Source organism: Urocitellus parryii, unplaced genomic scaffold (genome assembly GCF_045843805.1).
Source record: "Urocitellus parryii isolate mUroPar1 unplaced genomic scaffold, mUroPar1.hap1 Scaffold_87, whole genome shotgun sequence".
In the NCBI taxonomy this organism is placed as follows: Eukaryota; Metazoa; Chordata; class Mammalia; order Rodentia; family Sciuridae; genus Urocitellus; species Urocitellus parryii.
The window spans coordinates 149,269-161,818 of record NW_027554208.1 but is presented as its reverse complement, the minus strand read 5'-3'; the positions used below and the strand labels follow the sequence as shown (position 1 = coordinate 161,818).

The 12,550-nt window shown below is 41.0% G+C and overlaps 1 pseudogene; it reads right to left on the bottom strand.

Annotated features, from left to right (window-relative positions):
* Positions 1–328: 328 nt before the first annotated feature.
* LOC144253024 (E3 ubiquitin-protein ligase RNF152-like) lies at positions 329–959 on the bottom strand (annotated as a pseudogene).
* Positions 960–12,550: the final 11,591 nt, after the last annotated feature.

Genomic DNA, 12,550 nt, shown 5'->3' with positions numbered 1-12,550 from the left:
TGGTATGCACATGTAGGCTTTAAGGTCTGAGTAGAGTATGTCTATCTCATAACATGATCTTGAAAACTCATAAGTCACAGCCCATTTAGTTCATGATTATGAGGATGCATGCAATCATCTTCAAAGCCGTTGCCATCCACACTCAGAACAATTCACCTGGCATCTTGTAGAGACCATCACCTTCCTCCCTTGGCATCTGTCTTCAGGTGAATCAAGTGGCAACCCAGAGGCCAGCGCTCAGCACCAAATGGTCAGTGTTGCCCCCCATCATCTCGCTGGGATCCCGTCACCAACACTTACTCAACCCCTAAGTTGGCACCCACAAGAGCCTTCCCTGCACCCCGCCTCAGCCACAGGATATCACAGTGAAGCGCTTAGAAATGCAAGACATGTTGTGGAGCACGATGCCCAGGAGGAAGACCAAGACACAGGCCACCAAGATGACAGTGCACACGCCCGACCAGGTGGAGCTTTTCACCACGCCCCGCCTGTCCGGCTCCTCGGCCACCGCCTCCTGCGGAGCCCCGCCTTGCAGCGGCTGCTGTTCCGCAGGGATGGTCACCACGGTGACGGACTTCTGCTGGCTCCCGGGGAGCAGGCGGCAGCCCATGTCTCCTGGCAGCAGTGTGCCCTCCTTGGAGATGGGCAAGGGCAGCATGTAGCACCCATTGCTAGGAAGTTTGATGAAGACCGGAGAGTGCTCGGAGGTGTGCTGAATGGCGATGACGGCCAGGACCTCGGGGTCATAGGGCAGCTGCGACACGGAGAAGCCAGGGGGGCAGCTTGGTGATGCCGAGGCACCAGGGGGACCTCACGTCCTTCTGGCTCGTCCTCATCTGCTGCAGGCACACCGAACAGCAGGTGTGTTTGCAATCCAGCAGCTTAGGCCTCCGCCGGGGGCTGTAGTAGTTGAAGCAGATCTGACATTCCAGCAGCGAATCCTGGGACAGCGTCTCCATGGTAGACCGCGAGCAGCAGGGGCAGCGCCAAGACCCAGGGCAAGGAGCCGGTACTCGGAGGCCTCCACTCTGCCTTTTCAGTGCCGCCGAGGGAGCTCACAGGCATCTAGCATTCGTGGGCGTGTTCATTTCTTTCTCTGCAGCGCGCTCGGGCGCGCGCTACACAGGCGGCGGCAGCATCGCTGGGTGGTCCCGGCGCGCCCGCCCGGCTCTGCCAGACGCGCGCCGCGGGCCGGCAGCCGCCCGCTCCTCCCGCGGCGGGCTGCGGGGCGGCGCGGGCAGCGCGGCGGCGGCGCGTGCAGCCCAGCTCTCCGCCCGGCCCTTCGGGCGGCGCCCCACCTGCCCGGCCGCCCTCCGCATCCCCGGTCGGACACCGCCGCCAGCCAAATATTTTAATTATGTACAGTGAGTGATTTTTTTTTACCCATTAACATTTGTCTGCCAAAACTAATCTCAAAAAAGATAGCAAGCTATATTTTCTAAAAATTAGTTTCAATTGGTAAATTTCCTAACTCTGTTATTAGCCTTCAATTATTTAGATGATTAGATGATTAATTTCAAAAGCATGCTCCTAGCTTCCTAGTAAACTATTGAAGTTCTAGACAAAAATGAGAAAGGACCTCTCTTAGGAAAATAAATAAGTGTTGGATATAACTATGTAAAAATGCAGGGAAAAGGCCTAAAAATCCATGTTTTCAAAATATATTTCATGACAATATTTTGCTGCTAGCAAGCAAATGAATTTGCTCAAAAGTAGACAGCAAACAAAGTAGATTTAAAACCAAATAGATTGAATTCTTTTTTCCTCTTTTGAACTCCCACTCACTAAACATGTTCTTACTGTATTATCAATTTTAATTATTTTCCATTGATTGGGCACTTGACATATTAAGAACCTTATTGGATATAGTGAGAACTCATTCATACACAGTACCCTAAAATAAATTAGGTTGAGGGGCAGTAACCTAGTAAGAACAGCCTCTGTTTAATTCCTGGAGGTATCTCAGGAATTAAAGAAAACTTTAGAGAAGCTAAGAAGAAAATTTAGAAAGTGACCAGAGAGGTTGTGTTAGGTCACTATTTCTCAAACATTAGCAGACATCTGGATCACCTGTAGGATTTTTGTAACAGTGTAGAGTTTGGAGTTCTACCACCAGAATTTTTTATCAAGCCTGGGGGAGATTCAAGAATTTTCTGTTATAATGAGTTCCTACTAGATACTGTGGTCTGGGGACCACTCTGGAGAACTCCGGTGTTTGGGAGATGGCTTTCTCGCTTTCTGGCCATTTTTACATTGTCCTCAAAGTATTCCTCTTCTCCATCAAAGTCATAATTGAACCTGTCTCCACATGGATTCTTCCTTGTGGCTCATCTCTCAGGCAAGGGAGAGCCCTTCTTCAGGCCCTTGGAGGCTTTACAGCAGCAAAGAATTTGCCACTCAGCTTGCAGCTTGTATGTTTATGTTGCTTATGTAATTTCTTTTCTTGAGGAGAGAAATGATTCTTAAAGAGATGTATTTTATTGCTTAACAGTAAGTCAGCTGTTTAAAACTAAATTAACTAATTTCCAGAATGTCAAGTTAAAAGAGTAGCACTGAAGCCTGAAACAGCTGCAGAGGCAATTGCAGAAGTCTGCGCTCAATCAGTGGAAATCTGAAGCAGCCAAAGCAGCTTTATCTTTAAACACTTAAGTTCTTTCTTCTTTCAAATAACTCATATTCGTTCAACTGTATTGTGATACTCTAAAAAAATGCCAACATTGTCATTTCTGTATGCATTTTTTAAACCAGTTCTTCTGAAGAGATGAAATTAAATTTTCAGTCTCTAATGACATAAACTAGCCCTCCTAATATCTTGCTGTATATAACACATGCTCCCATTCTCCAAGACCTTAAGGGAATCCAGAAAGATGCTAAAGAGGATGGAGAGGCTGCCTTTCTGTACACTGTACACTTTTCTGACTCTTAAATTGAAGGGACTTTATGATTTTGGCTTCCCCTCTGCAGGTTCCCTGTTCACTGGCCCTGATGTAGCTTTCCAACTGGAGTGACCATATTAAAATATCTGTATTAGTTTTCTCCTGCTGCTATAATAAATTACCACCAATTTGACATCTGAAATGAATTTATTACTTCACAGTTTTGTGATTTTGTAAAACTTCACCAGGCTAAAATCCAACTTGCTATAAGGGTGTGTTTTCCTGTTTGGAGGTTCTAGGGGAGGATTCATTTCTTTGCTCATTTGCGTTACTGATAGGATTTAGTCCTTTGTGGCTGTGAGCAAAACGTTGTTCCCAGCTATATACGTTCTTTGAGCTTGGTCCTTGTCCTCCATCTTCAAACCAGCAAACAGTTGACCATACTGTGCTTGAAATGTTTTCCCCTTTCCATCTTGTCATATCCCTCTGATCTTCATAGGAACAATTCTCTGCTTTTAAGGACTCATGTAACTAGACTCGGTCCAAGTTAATCTAGGATACTCTTTACATCTCAAGATCCATATTCTGAATCATATCTGCAAAATTCCTTTTCCATGTAGCATAATGTATTCATGGAATATATGTCTAGGAATTAGACATTTTGGGGCTTATTATTCTTCTTATCACACTCTTTAAATAAGGCCATCTCTAAAAATAATTATGGCATATTTATTAGTCAGCTTTTTATCACTGTGACAAAATACCTGGGAAAATCAACATAAAGGATGAAAGGTTTATTTTAAAAAGATCCTGGGGCAGGGAGCAATTCCAAAGATCTGGTCTCTCAACTAGTTTCCATCTCCTACAGTTTCTATCACCTCCCAACAATCCATTCAGTTATGATTCCTCAATGGAGATGATGAAGTTAGACTCTTGTTATCCAATCACTTCCCAAATGTCTCATCTCTGAACATTTCTGCACTGGGGACCAAGATTTTGTTACATGAGCCTTTGGGGGATATTCCAGATCCAAACTATAATAGCATCACGACAGGAATAAACCAAGGCACATCATCACCTGTATGCAAACTTAAAGTTAAGAGTCTAAAATAAGATGATGATGATGATGATGATGATGATGATGTGTGTATGTGTGTGTGTGTGTGTGTGTGTGTGTGTGTGTGTGTTTGTATGCTGGAGTAAACCAGTTAGCTCTATCATCAATTGGTTGAGTTAAAATAAATATTTTAATAGTTACATCTATTGACAAGGAAGTTGTGATGAAGTGCCAGAGATGAATCACACAACTGTGCCTTCAAGAAGTTTCCAGCTAGTTTTCAATAGATGCATTTATGAATGTCCAACTGCCCTCTAAATATGTTCTACTTCTATGTGAGTTAGTGGGGATATACAAACATTTGATTTCAAAGTAAGGACACTGGTTTCAGAAGAAAAATAAATTTTCCTTGACCATGAAGGCACACAGAGAGCAGGATTATAGAAATCTATTATCTAACCATTAGGCTGACAAACCAAGCCCATTGGGTATTGCTGGAGAGAAGATAAAACAAATGTCCTATTTAGAACATTCCTTTAATTAAGAAGTAGAATATTGGGGGTTTTTGTTTAATTAACCACACAGTACCACATTAACCTTTTCTGATGTTCTTATAAACTTGAAACTGCCTTCCCTGAGGTAGAATTTTTTTCAAATGCATTCTACTCTCCTTTTAGACATAAACAGATTGAAGAACACAATAAATAAATTAATTAATTAATAAATAAATAATAAATATGAAGATGCTATAGCTACTCTTTCCATTAAAAGGTAATTAAAACTTTCAAATTTTGCATATATTCATATATGATTGTATAATGATTTAAAATGAGACAATTAGTACAAGATATTTATTGGCTCTAGTTAGAAATGCTTGCATCTTTTATACAAATTAATGTTTTATATTTATCTACATTTGAATAATACTGCAATATAAGACTTTATAGCTTGATAATCTTAATGCAATTAATTTGTCATAATCCTATTCATATCAGAATGACTATAATTTTGAGTTGTGCATTATTTTTATATTCTTATGATCAAATTGTATCTTATGCATTTTGAAATATTTTTGTTCATAAGCTGTAAAACATTTGTACAAAGTTTAGGTGGTGTTTCAAGATAAATGTATTTAGAGATATGTATTATTAAAAGGCATATACAAAATAGTTTCATAAATAACAATATACTTGCATGCTCATCACTAAACACAAAATAGAACATTATGAAGTACCTTAACCTTAAATTCTTTATAATTAAATAATTTAATTCTTATTTTGAATACCACATTATTTCTTCTAGATATTTAAATTTTAATTTTCATAATTGTGACTTATATGAATTACATGAAATTGAGTAATGCCAGACTTGAAAGAGATCTATGAAATAAGCCAGTTTCATTACAGGAAAAATATGATAGCAAACAAAGGAAAGTTCCTTTAATTATGTGAAATCAAAGACTCAGATATGAGTATCCTTGGCTCTGGAATATAGAACTTCTAGAAGGAGAGGGTCTTTCACTGGACCCCTGAGATTTTGAATTCCCCAGATTAATATGAACATTTGGGTAGTTTGACGTCTTCCTGATTCCAATGTTGATTTCCCAGTCAGGAGACTCCTCATCATCATCTTCTATCTCTGATTTCTTTAGAGCTTAAAAATTGGGACCCTAACTGAAGTGATGACATGCTGTGGCATGAGTCTTGTGAGTCTTGTGTGCTCACACCTCTACTCCCCAGGGACTCATGTCTGCCCATTTCTAGGCTTAGAGTTGGTTTCAGGCTGTCTCTTTCAGACCCCAGGACAACATCGTTATGCCAAGTTCTGCCCACAAGAATGTAAGTGTGTGTGGTTGAGAAGCCAGGCTGCCCTCTTGTGCAGTTGCAAGAGCATCTAAGACCCTTCAGTTGTCAACAGATAGAGTTCTACTCAGGGACTCAAATAAGAGGCCAGAAAGAGGACACTTCAGACTGGGAACTGAAGTTACTACTACCTCCTTTAATCCTGGACCTTTCTGGGTGGGTTTTCCCAGGACTTTGGCATCATGGTCAATGGAGTCAGCCCTAGACTCACAGGAGGCTGAGTAGGGAAAGGCATGCTGTGGAAGTGGTGAAGCCCCAGAGTTTTTCATCTTCAAGACATTTATGTGCTTGAGAAATTTGAGGAGTAGGCCCCAGCTGTGCCTCACACTTATACTTGTAAGATGTGCCTCCAGCACCTGCCCAGTGCCAGTATCAAGGAGGGAGAGCTCCTGGGAGGTGTTCCTGAAGGGCTTCGCCATCTTTTAAGGATGGTCCATCCCAAGTTGCACTGTGGGTGTTTGAACTTCCAGGTAGGACACAGACATGGGATGGGCCAAGCCTGGAATTACAAACACTCACAGGAATCATGCCCTGTTGTATTATCTCTGGTCTCTGTGAACCAGTTTCTTGTACAGCAGGGCTACTGTTATCGGGAATCACTGAATTATAGGAATACCCACAGTTGTCCTTTGTCTGACCTGTTCTTGGGATGTTGTCCCAGGATTCCTTCAGATTCAGAAACAGGTAGATATTGGGTGGTAGTCCATACTGGTATAACATGAACCTCTTCTGAAAGTGTTGCTCCAGTTTCTCCTGAAGCTCAGAGCTGAAGAAATCCCCTGGGGGTTTGTTGATGGGTTGGTCACAGGAGTGAGATAGCTGAAAAATTTCTGAGACTTTAGGACCAAATAAGGTAAAACTTCTCTACTTTCTACTTCTTTCCTCAAAAGGTGGTATTCTAGGTGTTGAAGAGCAGAAACCAAAAGCTGGTGGGTCCACTCTTGTATTGTAGGGCATGAAAACCCACAGGCAGTATTCAGAGGAAGATGGCACGGCAGACTTGGGAAGGATGATGTGAGATGGTTCTGATGGTTCTAAATGGGGGGTACAAATGGCAGTCAGTGTAGAAAATAAATATGTCCCCATCTGAGCCAGTGATGGGGACTAGGACCAGGACAAAGTTGGAGTCACAAACTATAGTTAGACAACAGGGTGGAGCAACAACTATGAGGAAGAGAGTGGCCCAGGTGCACCCTACACCTGCCCTGGAATATGGTTAGGAAGTTTATTGAATTTAATGGAGGAAAACTCTGCTGAGGGTCCAGATATGCTGATAGTAGCCACTAGGGACTCGCTGTGCAGAATGGGGAGGCCACAAAAGATCTGGCTGCCTTTCTGCAGTAAATGGTCCTCCAGGACCTTGATTTAAAAGGGTGCTGAGGAATAGAAAACTGCTTTGTGCTGCCTTTTGTGTTCCAGAGGGTTGTGGGATTGTAGTGCCTTGCTCCCTTTCCAGTGACTGTACTGTGCTTCCCTGAGAATTCAGAGAGTTGTCTGGTTCATCTTTTGTCTTTACATTACAAATTTTCCTTTCTGCTCCCTTGCTGATCAATATCTCCAGCAGTTTCTGGACATTAGGGTTCATGAAAGACGTCCCTTCAGCCTCTACCTGTGATAGTGGGTGGTTTGCCCAGAATGAGTCCTCTGGTGGGTGGAAAGCATGACTTCTCTTGGATTCACTGTATGGAGAGTGGGAGAGGTCACAGACTCTGGCAGCCATCTGCCACAAGGAGAGGAATAAGATGGGATAGGTGGATAGAACATGGCCTGAGATTGCTGGGTCAGGAGATGGCAATGGGACAGGAGATGGCAGTGGGACAACTGATGGCAATGGGACAGGAGATGGGAATGGGACAGGAAAAGGCAATGACACAGGAGATGGCAAGGGGACAGGAGTGGCAATAGAAAATGAGGTGGCAACCAACAATTGTTGGATGGAGAGGAGCTCTCTGGCTTGGTTCCCAGTGAGAGTGTTATTGAGTCACATTGAGAAGGAGTAAGGATGGGGCCTTTCAAAGATACACAATGGGCCATGGGATCAGGAGGACAAGATCGGGGAGAGGAAAATCCATGTGACTGAGGTGAACTTTGTTCTAGATGAATCACAGACTCTGGTGACAGAGCACTCAGTGACTGTGACTCAATAGAAACTGAGAAAGTCACTATATCTTGTGAGAAAGCAAAGGCCAGATGCAGAGGGTGCTTGCTCAAAGAAGTCAGGGAAGCCAAAGGAAAGAAAGCAGTAGCCAAAGCATCCTCCATAGGTAGTGTATGCGATTGTGAACTCTAACTGACTCTGGTTTCCACATCTTATCTGGGTCATCTCCTCTTAAGAGCTAGTGAAATCTGCTGTCATCATGGCACTTCCCTAGGTGGCTACATGAGTAAGAAGGCACAGGATATAGCCAGGAACAGATGGGGCCAGGAGGTAGGGCAGGTGGGGAAGAGGTGGGCATCTGTGGTCCATGGCTCCCACACTCTGAGTTTTCAAAGCCCCTTTTCTCCGATAACCCATAGTTTTAGTCAGATACTTCCCCAACTGAGGCTCCCCACTCCTCCATGAGAACTTGTGCTGTTGGGTCATATCATAGGCAGCAGTATGAAGGACTCAGAAAGAAGTGGAAAGTTACTCATCTTTGTAGAAGTAAAACTAGATCTTCAGTCTCTTCTACTTTCTTCCAGCAATCACTATAAAAAGGCAGACTGGGTTATTGTGGAGAAGGAAGGGTGAGTGGAATGTCTATGTGGAGCAGACTGGGAGAGTAGACTCTGGAGGACCAGCATTATTGTTTAATGTGTAACTTAATGACAAAGCAGAGGCAGTGCTTTGTCATTGACTTACACTTCTTCTAGCTCCTGTTTTACTCCCTATGGGGAGAAAGTTTGGGCCATCTCAGAGAGGACTCACTCTTAGCGACATATGAGCCTGTTCACACTTTGATCAGGAATTCCCACCACAATATCCAAATAAAACTGGGGGGTACAAATTGCAGTCAGTGTAGAAAATAAATACATCCCATCTGGAATATGGGGGCTGGTTAGAAAGGAAAGTACATCAAATATTACAAAACCCAGGATATAAAATAGATTTTGATATATAAACTTTATAAAGAACAGTATAAAGTTAGAGATGTTCTGTTCTTTTTTAATTTATAATTTATTTTTTAAATTTTGGTTGGACAATACCTTTATTTTGCTTACTTATTTTTATGTGGTGCTGAGAATCGAAACCAGGGCCTTGCATGTGCTAGGCTAGTGTGCTACCACTGAGCCACAACCCTAGCCCCGAGTTGTTCTGTTCTTACAAAAATTATTAAAATTTTAAAATATTTTGAGGTGTGTTGTCTGTTGAATTTTTTTATGTGCATTGCAAACTTGTCTACAATATTATCTATGAAATATTAGCAACATCTGTTCTTTCTGTTAACATTTTATATTTCAAGTACTGAGAACTAACACCTTAACCTATCTCTCCTTAAATTTATAAATTTATTAACACATTTTAAGGCTATAATGCACACATCTGTTACTCTCACTACCATCTCTTTAGATACTAAATTATATATATATATATATATATATATATATATATATATATATATATATATATATATATACATACATACATACATACATACATACATACCACTGCTTGGCATTTCTTCAAATGAAATAAATTCAACAATTTAAAAAGACACCTGAGGGGCTGGGTTGTGGCTCAGTGGTAGAGTGCTTGCCTACACCACATACAAATAAATAAAATAAAGGTCCATCAACAACTAAAAAATATTTTTAAAAAGAATTTTAAAAAGCACCTGAATGACCATGTTTAATGTGACACTAATCACAATAGGTAAGATATGGACTCAGTTGGGGCTGGGGTTGTGGCTCAGTGGTAGAGTGCTCACCTAGCATGTGCGAGGTGCTGGGTTAAAACTTCCCCACCACATAAAAAATAAATAAGTAAAAATAAAGGTATTGTATCCAGCTACAACTAAAAATATTTAATAGAAGATATGGACTCAGTTAAGGTGTCCATCAACAGATGCATGAATAAAGCAAATACAGTATATATACATGACGGAATATTATTCAGTCAAAGAAAAAATAATTCTTCCATTTGCAGGAAAACAGATCTTGTTAAATTAAATAATTCAGCCACATTAAGGAAAGTATTGCCTGTTTTCTTTCATATGTGGAAACTAAAGAAATATCCATAAAGAAGGACAATTAATGACCAGGAAGCAGTTAGCAGGGAGAAGGAAGTGTGAGCAAGGGTAGAAAGAAGGTCAATTCATGATACATGCATGTATGGAAATGACACAATAAAACCCATTAATTTATGCAATTAGTATATGTACACACACACACACACACACACACACACACGCACACACACGAAAAACAGGAGATTATGACAAAGATACATAAGAGGGAGGATGATGTGAAGACATAGGAAGAAGATGGAATACATAATCCAGGGAGAGAATTCTCAGAAGAACACATCCTAATGACATCTGGATCTCAGCCTTTACCTCCAGAACTGTGAGACAATAAATTTCTATTGTTCAAGCGACTGCACTTTGTTATGGCAGCCCAAGCTGACTACAACACATCCCTTTCTGCAGAGAGAAAGATAAGGTGTACTCTGCCTTCCCCCATGGTAACTCTCAGCCCTATGATGTGGAAGATGGGGCCTTGCATGAGTTTGTCACTGTGTTCACAAGCACCTGGCACTATTCTCATTATTTGAATATTTTGATGACATAGAACAGCTCTAACAGTATGAAAACTGAATGCCAGAATGGGTACAGATTGGCCAGTTCCAGATTGAAGAAAATGAAGATGGGTAGAAAATTAAGGGATGCCAAAAAGTAGTAATCAAGATAATGAATGAACAATTTTCAAAAATCCAAATTAACACAAAAACTCTATGATGAACTCCAAAACATTAAACATTTAAATACAGCAGGATCCACTAGATGTTATTCAAAAACTTAACCACAGAAATATCACAGACTGCAGCCAATAAGAATGGAATCCTGTCCATAGCGCTGGAGTTGACCCAGAGGGCTTTAGCTGACAGGAGAACATGGAGGTGTAGTTAGTGTCAGAGGAGATGTAGGGACAGGCTGACAGCAGGGGTCCATTCAGGACTCTTCACCAACCAGTATGGAAGTATTTTTATATTGTAATAATCTACACAGCCACACTGCTTGAACCATGGAACACCAGCCTTTGATTACAGGTGGAATCAGTCACTCCAGAGCATTCTGACACTGACTGGAAACATTTCTAACATAGTAAACCACCACTTGAATGAAAGGGTCAAAGTCAAATGAATTCTATGTAAATTTCTATTCCATGTAAGCCATACATTCTGATTATTGCTACTATTAATATTAATTAAATTACAGAGAATGTTGTCAACTGACTTTTGGTGATAACTTTCCCTAAAACTCAATGAAAATCAGTACAAGGAATTCTGTATCAGTATATTATTTTTTCCATATGTTCTTCATTCTTTTCTTTTCTTTTGGTGGGGGGACTGATTTGCTCTTCATGTATTTGGAACTGTACAATAGCTAACTTTCAAATGCAATCTTTAAAAACAAAATATGGTTAAAAAGCCATTTTAAAGTCACTTGATAATTTCTGAAACAACTAGGAATTTGAAAATGTGCAATTGAAAGTGAAATTACCAATGCAGTTTTTGAATGTATTCCTCAAAAACAGGAAAGAAAAAAAAAGCTTCAGTTTTGCTCTCACAAAGGGCCTTACTCCTTGATGGCTCTATTCCCCTGAAATACATGTTGAAGGGTTAATGGAGCCTTGGAAGTCACACACCCACTTGCCTATCTGCTAGAGGTCAGGGTCACACTGGGCTTTCCAAACTTACTAAAACAACATCAATCTGATTAAATAGACAAAACATGTCACTCCAGTGACAATCACTCTTTAATAAGAATGTCTGCTGGCAGTACACAGAAGAGTCCATAAAAAGAATTTCCCATGTTTGAACCATTTGTTATTAAATTCACATTCCTACAATGGACACCTGAGATGCAAAACAATTTCTTCTAGTGCCCTACAAGTACTTTGTTTTGGCTATAGGCAATATTTACCAAAACCATGTGTGTATGTGGAGAGGGGTTACCATGTTCTATGCACTGCCACTTATTGCTCACAACTTCCTGAGTCAGGTTCCTGCTCTAGTCTAGTATGTGCACCAGATGGAAATGAAATCTGCACATCAACTGTTCCACTGGCATAAGAACCACATTGGGATTTATGTTATCTCCACTGGAAAGTAGGCTCAGAGTAATATGGAAAAATGTTCAGTATAATATGCCCAGGACATACTTAGTGCTTGCATAAGTTTTCAAGTTCTATGGCTATGGGCAAAGGCAAATGCCTTCCTACATTTGCCAAAACATTTAAACTGATGTCATAATTTCTTTACCAAAAATCTTGCCTGTTGGGGCTGGGGTTATGGCTCAGTGGTAAAGCACTTGCCTAGCACTGGTGAGGTCCTGGGTTTGATCCTCACCACCATACAAACAAATAAATAAAATAAAGGTTAACCCCCCACACACTGAAAACAAACAAACAAACAAAACCCTGTCTGTGTACCATCTCCCTGCCCTCAGGGCCAGGTGTACTTTTTAATTCTAAGAAGCAAACTAGTAGGAGAGGTGATTCTATTCATAGTGACAGCCCAGAGGGGCACACCTCCCCATGGTCCAGACATGGGC